The following is a 19,573-nucleotide window of genomic DNA, read 5'->3' as shown; positions in this document are numbered from 1 at the left end:
CATTATTACCAATGAATCATCAAATTTGGATACAACTATAGGGAAGAGAGGGAAAGTCTCACCAACTCCATCCTTCAGATTTTCCATCAATTAAAGGAAAAAAGTACAACTTCAAATTGGGGAGGGGAAGAGGGAATCCAAATCTAGATAGAATCAAGAAATTAGGGGAAGAGAATGAGGTTGCAAAATAAAAATTGAAGAGCCCTTTTTTTTTTTTTTTTTTTTTATAAAGGCCAAAAAAAATAGAATTTGGTGATTTCGCATTTCAATGCCATTCCAATTATTCCTTCTATTATTTGGCGATTTTCATTTTTTGAGATTGGTTTTGAGGAAAAAAAATGATTAGTTTGACAAAATTACAGTAAATATTTTAAGATTTTGGGTTAATAATATATTCTATCGAAAAAAAAAAAAAACTTTAGATTTGTAATTGGAGCAGTGCTTTGCAAATGCAATTTCAAACATTTGCATTTTCACGTAAATCCTATGTATTCCTTACTTGCAGATTTACAGATGGATGGTGATGGAGTAATCAATTGTGTATCAAGATTTTGCTTTGTAAAAAAAAAAGAGATATGGCAATGAATTGACGTGAAATACCTTAATTAGAAAAATAAATTTAAATGAACCTTATTTGGAGAACTAAGATTTTAATAATAAATCTATAATGAAAATTTTTTATATTTTCTTTTTACTCTTCAATAATTCACAAAATTTAAATAGGATTATATTATTTCACATTATTTTTATTTTATTTTATCTATTGTTCTATTAAATTCATTTGTTTTTATTATATTTAACAAAATATCTCTTTATTTTTTTTTTTCACTAGAAGGTGTTCTTTTCTTTCCTTCGATTTTTCATTTCTTCTCTCTTGAGGTAAGAAAGTGGCTTGGTTTTCATACTGGTTGGTAGGGGAAAAAACAATGGTTTGGTACGGAATAACAATCTAAAAAGACAGAATTTCTCAGCACGTGACAATAATAGCAGTCCACAGGAGAAAGTTCCTAGTAATATCCTCATGATTAATTGTCAACTCAAACTACTTGCTTAGAGCTAGGATTTGACTTATGAGTTGAAAAAACTGCATGTTGGGAAGGTAGAAATGGTTAAACATGAATTCTTAATTCAATTTGGGAAACTTTCATTCTATTTGAAATGTTAAACACTAGCCAGCAGGTTATACTATGCTGCGGACTTGTTTTAATTATAAAAATACTATAATCTGCATTTGATTTGGAGCAATGAACAATTTGTCAAGACCATTATTCCTGAAGATCATTTCTCTACAAATTTCTTAGCCTTCTAAAATCTTATGTTACCGACCCTAACAAACCATTACTATTGAGATCTAGGTCAATCAAGCTATCAAGGTCACTGTATATTAATGGATGACCATTTATCCTGTACACTGGTAAACCAGTCATATTCAGCAATGTTACAGGAGTTTTCATCTGCAAAATGACCTCCTCCACAATTTCGTTTTTCTTAGGGTATATCATGCCTGAAGTGTAATCAAGGGGCCAAACAGCTTCCATATAGTGGCCACCTAAATTCCACTGTCTTCCTTTATATAATGAATGATTAGAGCCTACTTAGTAATCTATACAAGTAAATGTTAAAGAATGGAAAGTTCACAGCAGCATAAACAACAGCAAACGTGAAATGGGAAGGTGCTAAATTTCGAAAGAAAACTTGTGTTATGCCTGGATTAATGTGTCGTAAACCCATGCTGCCCATGTTATCGAAGCTTTTTTGAAGGCTGTGGAGACATCAAGTCGAGGATGTACTTAGTTTCCTTCTTGATAATAGTTGATCTTAAGATATAGAAATTGCCAGAAGACATTAAATTACAGCAGCATATAAAAGTTTAGCTCACATATACATATCACAGTAATGTCATCCTAATTCTTAAAAGAATAGCTTAACATGCTTTCATAATAAAAAGGAGATATTGGTTAAACTCTCCAGCTTATAGTTAATGCAGGATTGGAACCTTGAAAAGAAGATCACACTACAACTTTAGAGAGTACTAGCCTAGGTTTTCTTGAAGATTCACTGTATGATAATGTAGTGGCACTAAGCTGGCTTTTGTTTTGTAATAAGACCACCAATGCGCAATGTTGAAGACAAAAATATCAACTCCTCTCCATTTTGATGAACCATTATCAATGGCATCAATTTGCAAAGTTGGCTTCCCGCTTTTACCCTATTCTTGCCTTGCTCTCGTATACTAAAAAGTGAAAAACATAGTATTCAACTATACACTTATATTCCTGCAGAAACAACCCCAACACACCAACTACCCCAAATAGTTAAATACTCAAAATTCTAGTGTAAGTGAAATAAAGAGCAAATAAACTTAATAATTCTTTAATTACCACAAATTTAAAGCTATAATTTCCCTTTTCTTTGGTGATTCTTCGCCCATGAGTTTCATAGACCTTCTTTGGATTTTTTGTAGCTCCTAACAAACGAAGCCTGGATTCCCATTAGTTTCTATTAATTGAATCTCCCATAAAGACCAGTTTTTTCCCTTGGATCAAATCCAGCATTTTTGCAGCATTAAACCTAAAACAGAGCCCCACACCAAAAACCATTATTTACCATAGCAATTGCTAGGATGAGCATATCCAAGAAAAAAGTATAAAGCAAATCAAATTTACCAAGGAAAATCACAATTTTGTGGTTGCCATTTCTACTTCATGTAATTTCTATTGTGCCTTCCATTACTAGTATAGTTAAAACCTTCATTAATGAAAGGACATGATCCATTTGTGTATAGAAGATAGATCTCATCATAAACCTATTTACCTTTTGATACATCACAACTATTTATCTTCTTCTCCTCAATTTTCCCATTACTTGGAACTTCATTTTTATCAACAATAATTACTTTTTTGTTTTTCTCTTCCTTATGTTCTTTAGACATAATCATACCTTTTCAATGTTTTCTTTGATGGCACAATTACATGCATGCTAACAAATTTTCGTAATATCAACCCCATTAAAGCCTTGAGTATATAGGATAAAAGCTACCCAATCTATAACATGGAGTCTAAGAATTTTTAAATAGGCATTCGTAACATGACTTTAGAAAGAAAACCAAATAATTAAATAATTGCAAGCAAAATTGTATTTTATTGTAAAGTTGTCCCTAAAACAAATATCAAGCAACTGCTGCACATTGTTGAACTTTAAAATTCCAAACTGATAAGGTATTGCTTGGGTTGATAAAATGTAAGATTAGCTTGAGAAATAAAAAACTTGCACTCCATTTGATAGGAAAGAAGAAAAAGAAAAGGATTTAATCCAATGATTGAACTACAAAATGGCACATTTCGTATGAATCTCAACCATAGATTGAAAAGTTTTCTATCTTTTTCTATTTCCATCTTCCCTACCAAACATAGCATTAAAGGAATCCAAAATCTCTACCTGACTCTACCCATTTGCTCAGAAATCCTCCCAGCAACCTTTAACTTTGCATCCATCCTAGTTGCTGCAATTCCACAACCACTACTTTTCAATCGGTTATGGAAATGAGTATAAACCATTAGACTAAATTAGGTTTCAGTTCTTGTATTTCCCCATATACTCCTCTAAAAAATCTAGAATATATACCTCAATTCTTGCTTTGCTTTGGGATACAAACTGCTTGAACTATTATTGGTCTATAAATTGTACTTCTTGAAGAACATAAGTAATTTACAAATGAATGACATGGAAAAAACCCTTTGGACAATTGATCTTTTGAAGGGAACAAATTTTCCAAAAAATAATTATAATCAATAGAAGGCAATTAATCTACAATTTATTGAATCGTTGTTGGTTTATGAACTAAAATGTTGCAACAAATATAAGATATCTATTCACAAAATCACAAAAGAAATATATACCAGATTAAATAGGTCATCAGCATGCCCAACTATTGATTTGTCTCGAACAACTAAATGGCTATAGAGATCTCACATGCCTCGTATAGATTATGTAAATGGATAAACTAAAATTCCTCTAGTTTTCCTTCCAATCAACTGATTAAATTGCACAAAGGTCAAGTCCTTTGTACCCATCTCTAGTAATGACTGACTACCAAAAATTATGCAAGTTAAAACTTATGCATGGAATAAAATAGCAAAACCTGAGAAAACAACAAATTAAGTAAAACAAAAAGATTATGAACAAAAAATAAACAAAAAGGAACACATGTAAGAAAAATTTCAAACCCACATAAAATTCACAATACAGTATTGACAATAAAAAAAGTAAACCAAAATTACCAATTACATACATAGAATAAAGGAAAGCTGTCATAACGATTTTGGGGATTGTTAGATAAATTTGTAAACAAAAAAGAGTCACCACAAATATTTTTTGGCTGAGTACGATTGGTCACCTGTTAAAACATACCTTTTTAAGAAAATTTTAAAATTAATTAAAAAAATATTTTTTTTGAGTCTACGAAACAATTTGAGTTCGAGAGTCAGTTACATGTAGGGAAGGATTAGCATCCCTACAACACCTGTTAAAAAATGCTATTAATTAATTATGTGTTATATTTTAATTTTGACAAAAAGATCATAATTTTGATATTTAAAATTAATTTTCTTAAATTTTTATTATAGAAAAAATATTATTATTTTTATCTATTTTTTTACCTTTGTTGAAAAATAAATAAATAAATAAGAACCTTGTTTATTGAAAATTTTTTGAAAATATTTTAATACTTTGACAATATTAAAAGGAACTTTCTCACCTAAGGATCTCTTAAGAATCATTATTCAAAATTCTAAAAAATTTCATCATTAGCAGTTCATATTTATCTTCAATATTTATATTTAATAAACTGATTGTAAAATATGATGTTTACAACTTAAAATCAAATAATATTTTTTCAAAATTCATTTCTTATACCATTTATAAAAAATACGAAAAATCTTTATCGAAAATTATTCTAAATGCTTTAATACATTGACAGCATTTTATATAAATTTTTTTACTTAGAGATTTTTAAAGAATCACTATTTGAATTTTTTTTTGAAGCTCATCATCAAGGATTTTTTGTTTGCTATTTTAATAATTATTAAAATTTAAAAGTTATGTAATAATATAATTATTTATAAATTTATTTTTTTAAAATGTATACTTTTATAAATAATTTATATTTTTTAATCTTTTTTAAGAAAATTATTCAAATTAAAGAAAGAAATAAATAAATAAATAAAAATTTTTATAGTAAAAATAGTTTCTAAGCATTCAAATACTTTGGTAACTTTTAGAAATATTTTCTACTCTAAAGAATTCTCGGGAATCACTATTTGAGTTTTTCGAAGTTCTATCATTGAAAGATTTTTATTAAATATTTAATAATAGAAATTCACAAAAAAAATATAAAATTATCTATAATATTTATTTTCAAGCATTATAATTACTTCAAAGCATGCATGTTTTATAAAAATACTATTGATATGAATAATGTGAAAATATTTAAATAAAAAAACCTAAAACTATATAGAAATTATAACTAACAAATTTTTAATGTTGAAGTCTAAACTTTTATGTTCACTAAGCCTAAGCAGTTGGAGTCCAATTACGCCCCAGAAGATTGGGTTGTTGAAACAGGTCAACTAATGGGTCGTGGGCTGAGTGGACTTGGTTCAATAAGCCCTTTGGGTCATAGGTCATCGGCTTCTTCCTCCTTTAGTCTTTTATCATTTTTTTTTATCAAAACTATACTGTTTTGAATGCCTCTATTGTTACTTTAAAAATGAAAAAATTTTCAATTTTTTCATTTTATCAATACACTTTCTATCACTACAATGAGAGCTTATCTCTCTAAAATAAAAATTCCAAAAATTGACAGCTTTAAACTCGGTTCATGGTGGTCAATCGTTGCCCTCGTCACCAGTGCCACCATCGATCAGTGTGCTTTTATCCCCAAAATATATCCAAACATTCTTTTTTCCTTCATTTTTCTTGCTATTAGTCTAGATTTCTCACAAATAGCTTAGATTTACCTAAATCTATGGTTGAAACCCAAAACTTTAGATCCCTAAATATCTATTTTTGCCACCACTGAAATAGGTTGAGTTTTCACTATATTGATCATCCATGGCATTCCTTTCCATGCTTTTAGTTCACCCAAAAACTTTGCTACTGTCGTTCGTCGATGATTTGTTTTCCTCTTTTTTATCGCTTCTTCCTATCAAGCCCTAAAATAAGTTTAAAAGGCAAACTCTTTCTAACATCTAACCACTAAATCCTTTCTACAATAGCTTAACCCAGATTCAGAACTCCACCTTCTATTTATTTGGCTTTTTTTGTTGGTTTTTACTTTTTTTTTTTTGGTTTTTCTATGGCACTAAGGCTATTCTTCCTTGGGGATAGATTTTGGTTGATGTTTTTATTTTTTTATGTGATTGTTGAATTTGATAAGTTAATATGAGGTTTTTTAGGTATTCTGTTAGTTGATAGAGTGGTGCATGGGGTTGTGCAAGGCCTGAGGGTGGTGTTGGTACGGGGTCAGAGTTGCTAGGAGTGGCTTGGATGGCTAATGTTGGTGCACTAGTATTGGGTCTGTTTAGGGTGGCTTGGGTTTTTGTTTAGGGGCTATAGTGGTTCAATGGGTGTGGCTGGGTGGTTATTAAATAGAGGTTAGGTTTGGGTTGGTTCTTGGTGCTCGTGATTGAGGATGGACAGAGGTGCAACGAGGTGTAGAAAACAAATGGATGCTAGCTCCCCAGGTCTAGGTAAGGGTGATGTTGGATAGTAAGGGTCAGGGCTATGAAGTCAGCTGAATGAGGTTTAGAGATTTGGTGCTAGCTCTAGTGATAGTCGATTTCAGGTAAGAGTTCTTGTCTGATGTTGGAGAAATGAATTTTTTAGTGTTTGGTAATAGGGCCTTAGGGCTAGGCGTATTGGTTTTTTTTTCGATTAACTGGTGCATGTAGTGGGAGTTTGCAAAAGGGGTTCTAGGTGTGGGCAAGTATGTAGAGAAAAATGCTAAAACCCCTACTTTCCTTATGTTTTTTCCTTTATTTTTTAATCTAAGAATTCTTATTATAGAAAAATTTTTGTAGAGTTTGATAGTTATTGGTAATGTGTAAGATAGTGGAGCAAGGTGTTGGCTGGTGAAGTGCAGGACCCTGGTTTGTTATGGCCAGAAAAAGGTAGTTTTTTGCTTTAGTACAGTGGCTGTCGGCTACTTCATTTTGTTTGGTTAGTTCTGTTTTTTTACCCTTTTCTACTTTTGTAATTTAATTTTAATTGATAATTAATTTTTGCAAATAATTTATTTTATTTTATTTTTGATTTATTTAATTAATCCTAAATGATAAAAAAGTAATAATAATAAAAAAATTAAATTAAAATGACTAATTCAAAATAAGCTTGAACAAATCCAATTTGACTTAATGCTTAAACTGGTTCAAATAAGAACAGGCAAATTAAGCATAAAAACCTAACATGTTTGAATTGACTCAAATAAAATTAGGTATTTACAGTTGTCCCTTTTTGGAAATTTCTGAAAATCAAGAATAAGGCAAAAACATAGGCAATAATTTTGTTTGGAATAATGATTTAGAAATTTTTAAAAGTTTTTTTTGGTATTTCTTGGTTTGATTTTTTTTTTGAATAAATTTGACCATTTGAAAACATATTTAAAAACTCTTTTAAACAAAAACTTAACAACTTTTAAAAATAGAACAAGAGGTCATGCTCGGAGATTTTACAAATCTCAAAACTAAAATAGATTCAGCTAAAAAGACTTAAGAATCCTGTCTAGAGGACTTAGAGATTACACTTAGAAATATTACAAATCTCAATATCTTTGAATGCTCCTCCAATTAGAGGCATTGAAACTTTGAAATTTTAAAATGTTTTGCACATAAGTCTTACCAATTATGCCTAGAAGTCTTGGAAATTATGTCGAGATGTTTTACAAATCTCGACATCTTTGAATGCTCCTCCCAATCAAAGGCATTGAAACTTTAAAAATTTAAAATGTTTTATCCAAAGTTCTTGGAGATTATGCCTAGAGGTCTTAAAGATCTAGGTGCCAACTTGACTGGGCTAAGTTTGATATGGGTGCCAGCTTGACTAAGCTTAGTTTGATCTGGATGCCAGCTTGATTGGGCTTAGTTACCAGCTAATCTAGGCTTGGGTTGATCTAGATGCCAACTAGACTGGATTTAAGTCTTATCTTGTATCGCATCTTATTTTTTTTCATTCATTTTTTCAACAACCCCTCTGTTTTTTACAAATCATTTTTCTTTCAACTCTTCAAACCTTTTTGACATTTTAATCTTTTGGCAAACTATTTCTCTTTTTCTTATTTCTCTATCATTTTTTTTATGATAGATTTCTTTATCTCTTTTTGCCTTTCAAAATAAATAAAGTTGACTTTTCCATAATATAAATACCAAAATTCTTTTCAAGTGGATGCCCCTACAAACACTTTTTCTATGATGCAGATGCTATGATGCAAATGCAAATATCTTTCTTATGATTCAAATGCCTTGGTTATGATGTAGATTATGTAAATGTGAATGTTTTTTTCATGATATAGATGCAAGTAATACAACTACGAATGTCTTTTTCATGGTGTAGATGTGAATACAAATGTCATTCTCATGATGCACATGTAAGTGTAAATGTAAGTGATGTAAATGCAACTTTCTTTTTGCAGCATGGAGGTTAAATATGAATACAAGTGATGCAAATGTGAATACTCTTTTTGTTTCTTTTTTTTTTTTTTTACAGATCTCTATTCAAATTTTTAATGTTTATTTTTTACTAAAAATGATCTTAGTATTCTATACAAAATGCTCAAATAATCTTCAAATTCAAAAGTGAATAAAAATTACCCCACATAAAGTATCTTTATAATCAATGAATAAAGTTAAAAACTCATGACTTTTGAATCTCTTGAAAATTTATGATTACTACTTGAAATACTTATGGATGGCGTAAGTAACATTTCAATTCCTTTCACTGATGGGCATATCTCAATGAAGGCTTGATGAGGGTTGCAAGAATTTCTTTTAAGCTCATGAAATAGATAATTTTTCTAAAACACCTTTCTTTTTATTGAAAATATGATACTTTAATGTGCATCAAAACTAACCATTATTTTTCAAAAAAGATCTGAGAAGAGAAAAATGTTGGTTTTTTATTTTCATTTTTTGGTGAAATGCAAAATCTTTAATGGATATTGATCCTTCAAAATGTTTTGCATCATGACTTTTTATTCTAGATAGAACCTTAGAACTCTAAAATTCTTTTAGGGTCTCAAGAGTAGCTTTAGTTCTAAATTGTCTTTTTTGGATTTTCACCTTAGAGCTATATTTTCTAACAATGAAGAACTTGGTAAAATCTTACAAAATACTAATAGTTATATACAAATTTTCAAGGATAGCTCTCAATTCAAGTGTCCACAATGATCAAAATAGACTTTTTAAGGTATGTAATGTAGGTTGAGGTTCAGGTTTCTAAAAGAAGGGATAAATAGGCTTAAAATATGTTATTCGGGGTAACTAGACCAAAGATTTTACAAAGCATTCTCTAGATAAACAGCGATGCATCTTTCTTTCTTTATTATTTTTTTTGGAAACATTTGATTCCAACTTTAGCATTCTACTATTTTGAATTCTATCTTTTTCTTACTTGAGATTCTAATTGATGTTTCATTCGCTTTTTACCCTAAGCTCTCATATCGAAAGAGCATGTATTCTTTTCTTTGCTTTTATTTTTTGGGAAACATTGGACTTTAACTTTAGCATTTTACTTTCTTGAATTCTATCTTTTTTTTTTACTTGAGATTCTAATTGAAACTTTATTTATTTTTTTACCTTGGATCTTCCTCTCCGAAGTGCAAGCCTTTTGTTTTTTTTTTCTTTTTTTTTTACTTTTATATTTTTTAAAAAATATTTGACTTCATCTTTAGCAAACTACTTTCTTGAATTCTTAAAATTTTAACTATAACTTTATTCACTTTTTACTTCGGACTTTTATTTCTTTGTTTTTTTTTTTTTGAAACATTTAACTTCATCGTTAGCAAACTACTTTCTTGAGTTTTGGGGATTCTAACTAAAACTTTTCACTTTTTACCTTGAATTCTCATAACCAAGGTGCATATTAGACACTTTCAATATCAAACACTTTTCTTGAAGTCTGTCTCTTAAAGATATCCTTATTTTGCCTCATAGTGTAAAAGATAATCTTTGGCTGGGGTTCATTTTGGAACAAAAAATTTAATAGACTCAAATGGGTAGTAAGTGGATAATTTTTCTATATATGAAGGATAGAGAAAAATGATTATTTATCATTTCAAACACGATCACTTAGTTAGAAGAACCAATTATTTGAAAGAAGAGATAAAATGCTTCTTTTTATTTTATTTTTTTATTTATGTATTATAACCATCAATCATTTTTACATGACTGATACCCCATCTTATTTTTCACTTAAGGTTCTTATGATGGTGAAAATCAAGTTACAGGGGATGTTCTAAATTTGATCACACAATCTATAAAAAGGCTCATTTTGGCTTGTAATTGTCTAGCATTTTTTGTAAAATAAAGGGAAAAGATATTAATGCATTAAACAAATTATCTTATGTGAGAAATAATTTTGCTTCTTTTAGTCAATGTACCTTAAGACATGAAACAAGGGCTATTTGAGAAAAAAAGTTTAGGCATTTTTCGTGTCTATGGTTATTGAAAAAATTTGGATGGTTCAATCATATTGACAAAATTTTGACACACATTGAATTACCACTTTAAAAATTTAAAAGAGTATCTTGCTTGGTTTTCGAAATTCAAAATAAAATTTCAAAATTGACCTTTTTTATTCATTGTCTAAAAAAAGATTATTATCATAATATATTAAATGATGACAAGGTTCACAAGTTGAAATCCATGCCCCTTAAAGGATTATAACTAGTAAGTGAAGTTATTCAAAAGGATTGAAACATAGGAGTGGTTAAGGAAAGGTGTGAATGTATATTTTCCTTTAAAAAAGCCTTTTTTTCAAATTTTTTTTTTGTTTTTGTTTTGATCTTGAAAATAGCTTCTATGGGGTTTTATTCTCAAAAAATTGCAAAACATAATTTCATAAAAAAATCTAAAATATTCATTTCTTTCAACATAAATTCTAATAAGATTAATTTAAATGACTTATAAGGATACCATACATATGTTATACTAAAAAAGTAAAAGGTTCAAAAGAAAATCATACTATTTTGATCATTCAAAACTAGAGACTACCTTTTACATTTTAACTCTTAATATTTCATAATTGGATAGAATCAACTTCCATTGTTTCATCAGCTCTAGAGTCAAAATATCACTCTTGATGAGATTTTTAGCCTTTTCTTTATATTGTCTACATTGTTTAATTGAATGACCAATTGTCCCCATATGATAATCACACTCACTATTAGAATTATAACTCCTTACTGATGAATTTGGTGTTATTTTCGAATGCACAGGGGTAAGGTATTAGCCTTTTATTAATAAAGGAAAAAGATAAAAAATAGGGATTGAAAGTTTCTCTCGATCATTTCTTGATCTTTTTTAGTTCTTTGTTGGTTAAGTGGTAGGCTTAAGTTTGGGGACAAGATCATGAATGGTCATCTGAGGATGAGGATTTACCGAAAAACCTAAATGCTAGCTTAGTTGACAAAGATATAGGTTTTGAGAAATGTTGCTTCTCACAGGGAAGTAGGATGGATGAAAAGGATAAGAATTGCATGGGATGAAGTTCTTGGGTAAATGTCCCTTAAGTGTGACTGCTTGCATCTCTCTTTCATTCTTTTTCAATGAATTTCTCATTTCAACATTAATTGCATCTTTCAAACTTAATCTTGCCATTCTTGATTGCATTTTCTATCATTTTTTTGGCAATTAACATGTCAACAAAGTTTTGGATATATTCTCAATCATTCTTTCATAGTAGGGAATGGTCAGGGAATTGATAAATAGAAAAATGATTTTTTTCTTTGATAGGGGTAGTTGTACTTGGGCTATCATGTCTCTTCTTCTGTGCATATTCTTTGAAACTTTTAGTTAACCTTTTTTCCATGTTTTACATGGACAACCTATTTGGTGTCATATCTTTAACATGTTTATATTGTGCTAGAAAGGCTTTAGTTAAATTATTCTAGGAGCAAATCTTACTTTGGTCTAGTTGGCCATACTACTTTGCTATAGACCCAGTGAGATGATTTTGAAAATAATTGATTAGTAACTTATCATCATGAATGTAACCTGTCATTTTTTTACAGTACATAGTGATGTGTGTTAAAGGGCATCTCATTCCATCATACTTTCCAAAGTTAAAAATCTTAAACTTTATAAGGATAACCAAGTCAGAAACCGAGCTAAGCTCATTAGCATCAATATTCTCAAAGACAATGCTTTCTTCCATTACCCTGAGTCTCTCTTCTAGCAACTTTTATTTGTCTTTTGTATTTCAACCAGTTTAGGTATCACTTTTAATTTCTCTTATTCTTTTGGATTATCCAAGTTGGGTATCATAATGGGATCATAGAGGGTAAGCTCGAGATTGACATTTATCTGAACTAAAGGTAACTTGACAGAAATATCGGTATAAGATTGATGGGTTACTGAGGGTGCTCATGGCATATGGGGGTTTTAAACATATGGATATGTGAACCTAGGTGGATATAATGGTTCCTTAACAACTATTTCCTCCCTTGCCTTATGTGTTTCAATAATCCTTTTTTCTTTTATCAAACTTGCTAACATTTATCTTAATTCTTCCAACTGTTTGTCCATATTCTGTTGTATTCTTATAATTGTTTTCCTAATCTCTCATTGGGCCCTTTTCATTTTATCCATCTGACTTGTATTTTCATTTTCATGATTCTAGTATAAGCTCAAATGATATAAATGTGCAGATTTAACTGATCTTGTTTCCTAAGATGCATTATCCTTGAACCGTTTATTAATTACAAAAAATAAAAAATGCATGACATGAATTCTATTATTGAAACTTTCAAAATATATTTTTGCTTTGAAGGTTTGATGAAAGTATATTCACAATCACCATTCCTTATCTTTGGCTAGCATGAAAAATAATGAATTCAAATAAATGATGCATGATATGCAAGTTAAATTTTATTATTGTAAAGGAGCTTAAATTCCATCCTATATTTAGGTCGACTTATTTAAATGCATTCTTTTCGCCTCAAAAGTTTGGTGAAAGTATTTTTACAACCATTATTCTTTTTCACAAGTTCTTTTAGGTATATCATTATTTTAGAAAAATGAAATGTAAATAGAAATGTCCATTCATAGAAAATTCAAGTCAAGTGAAGTTTTTATTCATTCTTAAAAGTTTCAAGTTTACACCTCATGAACCATCATAAAACTAAGACCAAAAAGTGGTAGACCCATTCCTATTCCCTCTTACCTCATTTAAGAAATCCAAAAGAAATTGACTATAATTGTTGGTGAAGACAACCTTTTGCTTCAAGGTTTATACTTTTTATTCATTATCCTAACCAACTTGACTACTGCCTACAGCACTACTTACTATCTTGGAATAGATCGATGAAAGATTCTTGTAAATAACTAGCTTTATTTTGGCTTTAAAATCTAAATATTTGACTTTTATCAATCATTGTACCATATATTTCAAAGATGTGCAGTATTTCAAAAAGTAGCCCATAACGCCAAAATGGTATTTACATCTGGCATTGGGGTCGTACCATTTGGGATAAAGTGGTTTGAGAGATTCAATAGAGATAGGGGCAATGAGATAATTTTTCCAAAATAATGGATATAAATTTGTGTAGGACATTGGTATTGGGTCACTAGGGGTTCTCTCTTTAGTGTTGGTGGTGTGAGAGTTCTTTTGTTTTATAGTTAGGTTACTTAGTTGGAAAAATGGTGGTATAGTTAGTGTTAGAGTGAAATGGGAAACTCTGTGTCAGAAATTGGATTGAGAAGGTGGTGATGAAATAGCATGCTAAACAAGTGGTTGTGAAATATGAAATGATGGGCATGAATTCAGGTGTGAAATTCTCGGAAATTGCATGAAATTTGAGAGCCTAATCCTAGGTATTTGGAAAAGGGGTCAAAAGCAGTCATGAGATGGACTTAAGTGCGGGTTTAGACTTAAGATAGTCGGTGAAGACTGTTTGAAGCCTAATGACTCCATCTTGGAAATCAAACTTTTGAGTTAAATCATTTGTATGGCAATTCACCCATTTGTCTCTTAAGCTCTCCCAAACTATGTCACTATTTAAATCACCTAATGTTTTAGTATACTCGAGAAAAATGCTGCAACCAATAGGAGACAATTGATCTTGATTTGATGGAATCGAAAATGATAACAGTTTTTAAAATGCAACAAACTTAACCATTCCATAGCCTTTAACTATTTCTATCAATTAAGCAATCTATTGTTTCATCTTTCGAAGCTCGTGCCAAAATTCTTTTTGATTCAACTTTAACGCATTAATTCTTGCTTCCAATTGATCTCTCATTTTGCCATTCTAATTCCTACCAAGACAAACATTTTATTTTGGGATTTAACCCAAAAATTATATATTATTACCTTTATTGAATGAATGCCACAAATAATTTTTAACTTATATGGCATACAGATCATGTTTATGAATATATTAATATGATGAGAATGTAAAAATGTCATGAAATGCAAATGTGACTAAAATAATGAATTTTCACATGTACTAGGTGCCAAATGATAAAAGTTTCATCATCTATGAATGTGTATACAAGGAATGTAATGTTCTATTGCCAAGGATAGTGGGATATAAAATGCAATCATGTTATATAAAACCCTACCATTCATGAATCCATATGCATAAATGCAATGACGTACTATATGAGTTATGAGATATATACCTATGATTAATATAACATACTTGTATAAAATGTATTGACCTAACATGTGCATGAGAAATGTCCACATGAAATGTAATGCATGTGTTGTATTGGCTTAATGAGGTCAACACTACCTTAGGATATGTCGTGAGATGAAGTGCATGCATTTTTTATTAAGGTATACATGTGATGTATGTGCATGAAATGGAATGCATATACTATTTATTGATGTGAATGAGATAAAATGCATGTATTATCTTATTATGATGTGTATGAGATGGGATACATGTATTATCTTATTATTTCCATCATTTTTTAAATGATAAAAATGTATGCAAAAAAAAATTAATATGAAAATGCGAATGATGAAACAACATTCAAACTTAAAATTCTCTTTTTTTTTTCTTTTTTCTTTTCTTTTTTAGGAAAAGAAAAAAAATTCAAGAATGCACATTTTTTATCATACAAAATAACTAGGATTCAAAGATTTTTTTAATTAATTATTTTTTATTTGGCCAATAAACAAATAACTTAATAAAAACCTTTAATTTTACTTGAAAATTTTTGTTTGTTTGTTTATTTTTTTTTTGTTGGATGATGCTAAAAAAATTTCTTCATTCTATTTTAAAACATTTTATAAAAATGCAAATTTTGGATAACCATTAAATGAATGAACTATATGTTAAAAGAAAATTTTCTTTTAAAAAATCCTTTATTTATTATTATTTTTAGAAAATATGTTTCTTTTATTATCTATTTCTTTTTTGCATATTTTAATGCACATTTGGGTTATTTTTACAAAAAAGTTGGCAACATTCTATTAAAGGGTAGTCCCTAAAGTTCACTATATGTTGAGTGAAGATTTATATATCTAAAAGTTTTCAAATTGTTTTCTCATTTATGTCCATATGGTACTAGTAAGGCAACCCGATCCTCACTCATTATAGGCTACAAATGAAAATGATTCAATTCGAGTGAGAGTATTTCACTTACTATTGCAAAAGTTATCACGTCACGAGAGCATAAATACTCTACTCCATTCTAAAAAGGATGAAACTCTGGTATAAAACTCATGCGTTATATGAATGTGCCATGTGTGAATGAAGGTATGGAACATTGAAAACATAATCTTAAATGCCTTACAATCTATCAAGAAAAACATAAAATAATAAATGAATAAATAACATAACTAAAATGAGATGCATGTAAATTTTTTATTACTATTGTTATTTAAAAAAACAAAATCAAAATCAAGAAAATTAAAGTTAAATATCAATTAAAACTATTAAATCAAAATTGAGGATAATAAATAATTAATTTTTTGGCCTGACTCTTTAAAAAAAATGACATCCCTAGTGGAGTCGCCAACCTGTCATAACGATTTTGGGGATCACTAGATGAATTTGAAAACAAAAAAGAGTCACCACCAATGCTTTTAGCTAATTGTGATTCATATTAGCACCCCACAATGCCCATTAAAAAATGGTACCAATAATTATATGTTATTTTTTAATTTTGACAAAAAATCTTAAATTTGGTATTTAAAATTAATTTTCTTAAATTTTTATTGTAGAAAAAACATATTTTTATTATTTGTTATCTATTTTTTTTATCTTGGTTGAAAAATAAATAAATAAATAAATTAAAACTTTGTTTATTGAAAAATTCTCAAAAATATTTTAATATTTTGACAATATTAAAAGAAATTTTCTCACCTAAGGATATTTTAAAAATCACTACTCAAAATTCTAAAAAATTTCATCCTTAGAGGTTCATATTTATCTTCAATATTTATATTTAATAAGCAGATTATAAAATACGATGTCTATAACTTACAATCAAATAATATTTTCCAAAAACTTATTTCTGATGCCATTTACAAAAAAACAAGAAATCTTTATAAAAAATTATTCTAAATGCACCAATATATTGATAGCATTTTAGATAATTTTTCTTATTTAGAGATTTCTAAAGAATCACTACTCAAATTTTTTTTGGATCTCATCCTCAAAGATTTTTCATTTGCTTTTTTAATAATTATTAACATTTAAAATTTATGTAATAATATAATTATTTATAAATTTATTTCCTAAAAAATGCATACTCTTATAAATAATTTATATTTTTTTTATCTTTTTTAAGAAAATTATTCAAATTAAAGAAATAAATAAATAAATATTTTTATATTGAAAAGAGTTTTTAAACATTTCAATACTTTGGTAAATTTTAGAAAATTTTTCTCACTTAAAGAATTCTTGAGAATCACTACTTGAACTTTCTAAAATCTCATAATCAGAAGATTTTCATTAAACATTTAATAATAGAAATTTTAAAAATATATATGATTATCTTCAAGCATTATTAATTACTTCAAAGCATGCATGTTTTATAAAAATACTATTAATATGAATAATGTGAAAATATTCAAACAAAAAAACTAAAAAATGTACATAAATTATACCTAACAAAACTTTAGTGTTGAAGTCTAAACTTTTATGTTCACCAAGCCCAAGCACTTGGAGTCCAACTACAATTAAAAATGAGCCTTAGAAGATTAAGCTGTTGAAACGGGTTAGCTAATGGGTTGTGGGCCGAGTAGACCTGATTCAAGTCAACCATTTGGGTCACAGGTCACCGCCTTTTTCCTCCTCTAGTCTTTTTCCCTTTTTTTATCAAAACTATACCATTTTGAAAGCCTCTTTTGTTACTTTAAAAACAAAAAATTTTTCAATTTCTTCACTTGATCAACACACTTTCTCTTACTACATTGAGAGCTTATCTCTCTAAAACAAATATTCCAGAAACCAGCAGCCTTAAACCCAGTTTAAGGTGGTCAGTCACCCCTCTCATCATCGACGCCATCGTCGATCAACATGTTTTTGTCCCTAAAATATATCCAAATGTTCTTACTTTTTTCCTCTTTCTTGCTATCAGTCTAGATTTCTTAAAAATAGCTTAGGTCCACCTAGATCTATGCTTGAAACCCAAAACTTTAGATCCCTAAAAATCCATTTTTGCTACCGTCGAAATAGGCTAAGTTTTCACTATATTGATCCTCCATCCATGGCATTCTTTTCCATGCTTTTAATTCACTCAAAAATCATGCTGCTATCATCTGTCGGTGATTTGTTTCCTTATTTTTTATAGCTTCCTCTTATCAAGCCCCAAAATAAGTTTAAAGGGTAAACCCTTTCAAACATCTAACCACTCAATCCCTCTTAAAATAGCCTAACCTAGACTCAAAACTCCACCTTCTGTTTATTCAACTTCTTTGATTGGTTTTTTTCTTTTTTTTTTTTTAATTTTGCTATGGCATTAAGGCTCCCTTACCTTGGGGATGGACTGTGGTTATTGTAGTATTTTTTTTATTATTATTAAGTTTGACAGTTAAGATAGGGCTTTTTGGGTATTTTATTGGTTGATGGAGTGGTTTATAGGGTTGTACATGGCTTGACGGTGGTGTTGGTACGAGGCTGGAGTTATTGGGGGTGGCGTGGATGGCTAATATTGGTGTGCTAGTGCTTGGTTTATTTAGGGTAGCTTGGGTTTTTGTTTAGGGGCTATGGTGGTTCTATGGGTGTAGCTAGGTGGCTATTAAGCAGAGGTTGGGTTTTGGTTAGTGCTTGGTGCCTGTGATTGAGGCTAGGTAGGGATACATTAAGGTGCAAGAAAAAAATGGATGCTAGCTCCTCGGGTCTTGGTCCGAAATGGTGTTGGGGGGTAGGGGCTGGGGTTATGGAGCCGATCGAATGGGGTTTAGGGATTTGGTGCTGGCTTTGGTAACAATGGGTTTCAGGTGAGGGTTTTTGTCTAAGGTTAGAGAAATGATTTTTTTGGTGTTTGGCAACAGGGCTTTAGGGCTGGGTGTATTGGTTTTTTTTTTTATTAGCTGGTGTATGCAGTTGGTGTTTGCAAAAAGGGTTCTAGGTGCAGGCAAAGATGCAGAGAAAAATGCTAAAACCCTCATTTTCCTTGTGTTTTTTTCTTTGTTTTTTTAATTTGTGAATTCTTATTATGGACAAAATTTTGTAGAGTTTGGTGGCTGCTTGTAGTATGTAGGGTAGTGCAGTAGGGTGTTGGTTGGTGGAATGCAAGACCCTAGCTTGTTATGGCCAAAATTGGATAGTTTCCTGCCTTGGTATAGTGGCTGCCGGCCACTTTAATTTGTCTGTTTAGTTCCATTTTTCTGCCCTTTTTTTATTTTTGTAATTTATTTATTTTTGTAATTTAATTTTAATTGATAATTAATTCTTGTAATTAATTAATTTTCATTTTATTTTTTTGATTAATTTAATTAATCCTAAATGATAAAAAAAGTAATTATAATAATAATAAATTAAAATTAAAATGACTAAAATCAAATAAACTTGAACAAATCCATTTCGATTTAATACTTAAATTGGCTCAAATAAGAACATGTAAATTAAGCATAAAAACTGAACATATTTGAATTGACCCAGATAAAATTGCATGTCTACAAAAGGAAACCCAAAAAAATAAAATGAAATAAAAACAGAAGCAATCTGATAGCTAAAGTGTTAGATTAATAATTTATCATTTCAAGAAGAAATTTTAGGTTTTTATGAAAAATTAATATTCTAACAAAAGAAACAATCAATAATCAAGCCAATAAAATGTATCTATTGAAAAAAGGAAGAAGGGTAAAAAAATAAAAACTTACATTACTCTTAAGTCTGGGA

At 29.4% G+C, this 19,573-nt stretch overlaps 1 pseudogene; it reads right to left on the bottom strand.

Moving 5' to 3' along the window:
* Positions 1-1,313: 1,313 nt before the first annotated feature.
* LOC111310660 (protein trichome birefringence-like 6) lies at positions 1,314-2,938 on the bottom strand (annotated as a pseudogene).
* Positions 2,939-19,573: the final 16,635 nt, after the last annotated feature.

This window comes from Durio zibethinus, chromosome 1 (assembly GCF_047325235.1).
Source record: "Durio zibethinus cultivar Kanyao isolate XHJ-2024 chromosome 1, ASM4732523v1, whole genome shotgun sequence".
NCBI classification, from domain to species: domain Eukaryota; kingdom Viridiplantae; phylum Streptophyta; class Magnoliopsida; order Malvales; family Malvaceae; genus Durio; species Durio zibethinus.
This window is presented reverse-complemented; position numbering and strand designations above follow the sequence as displayed.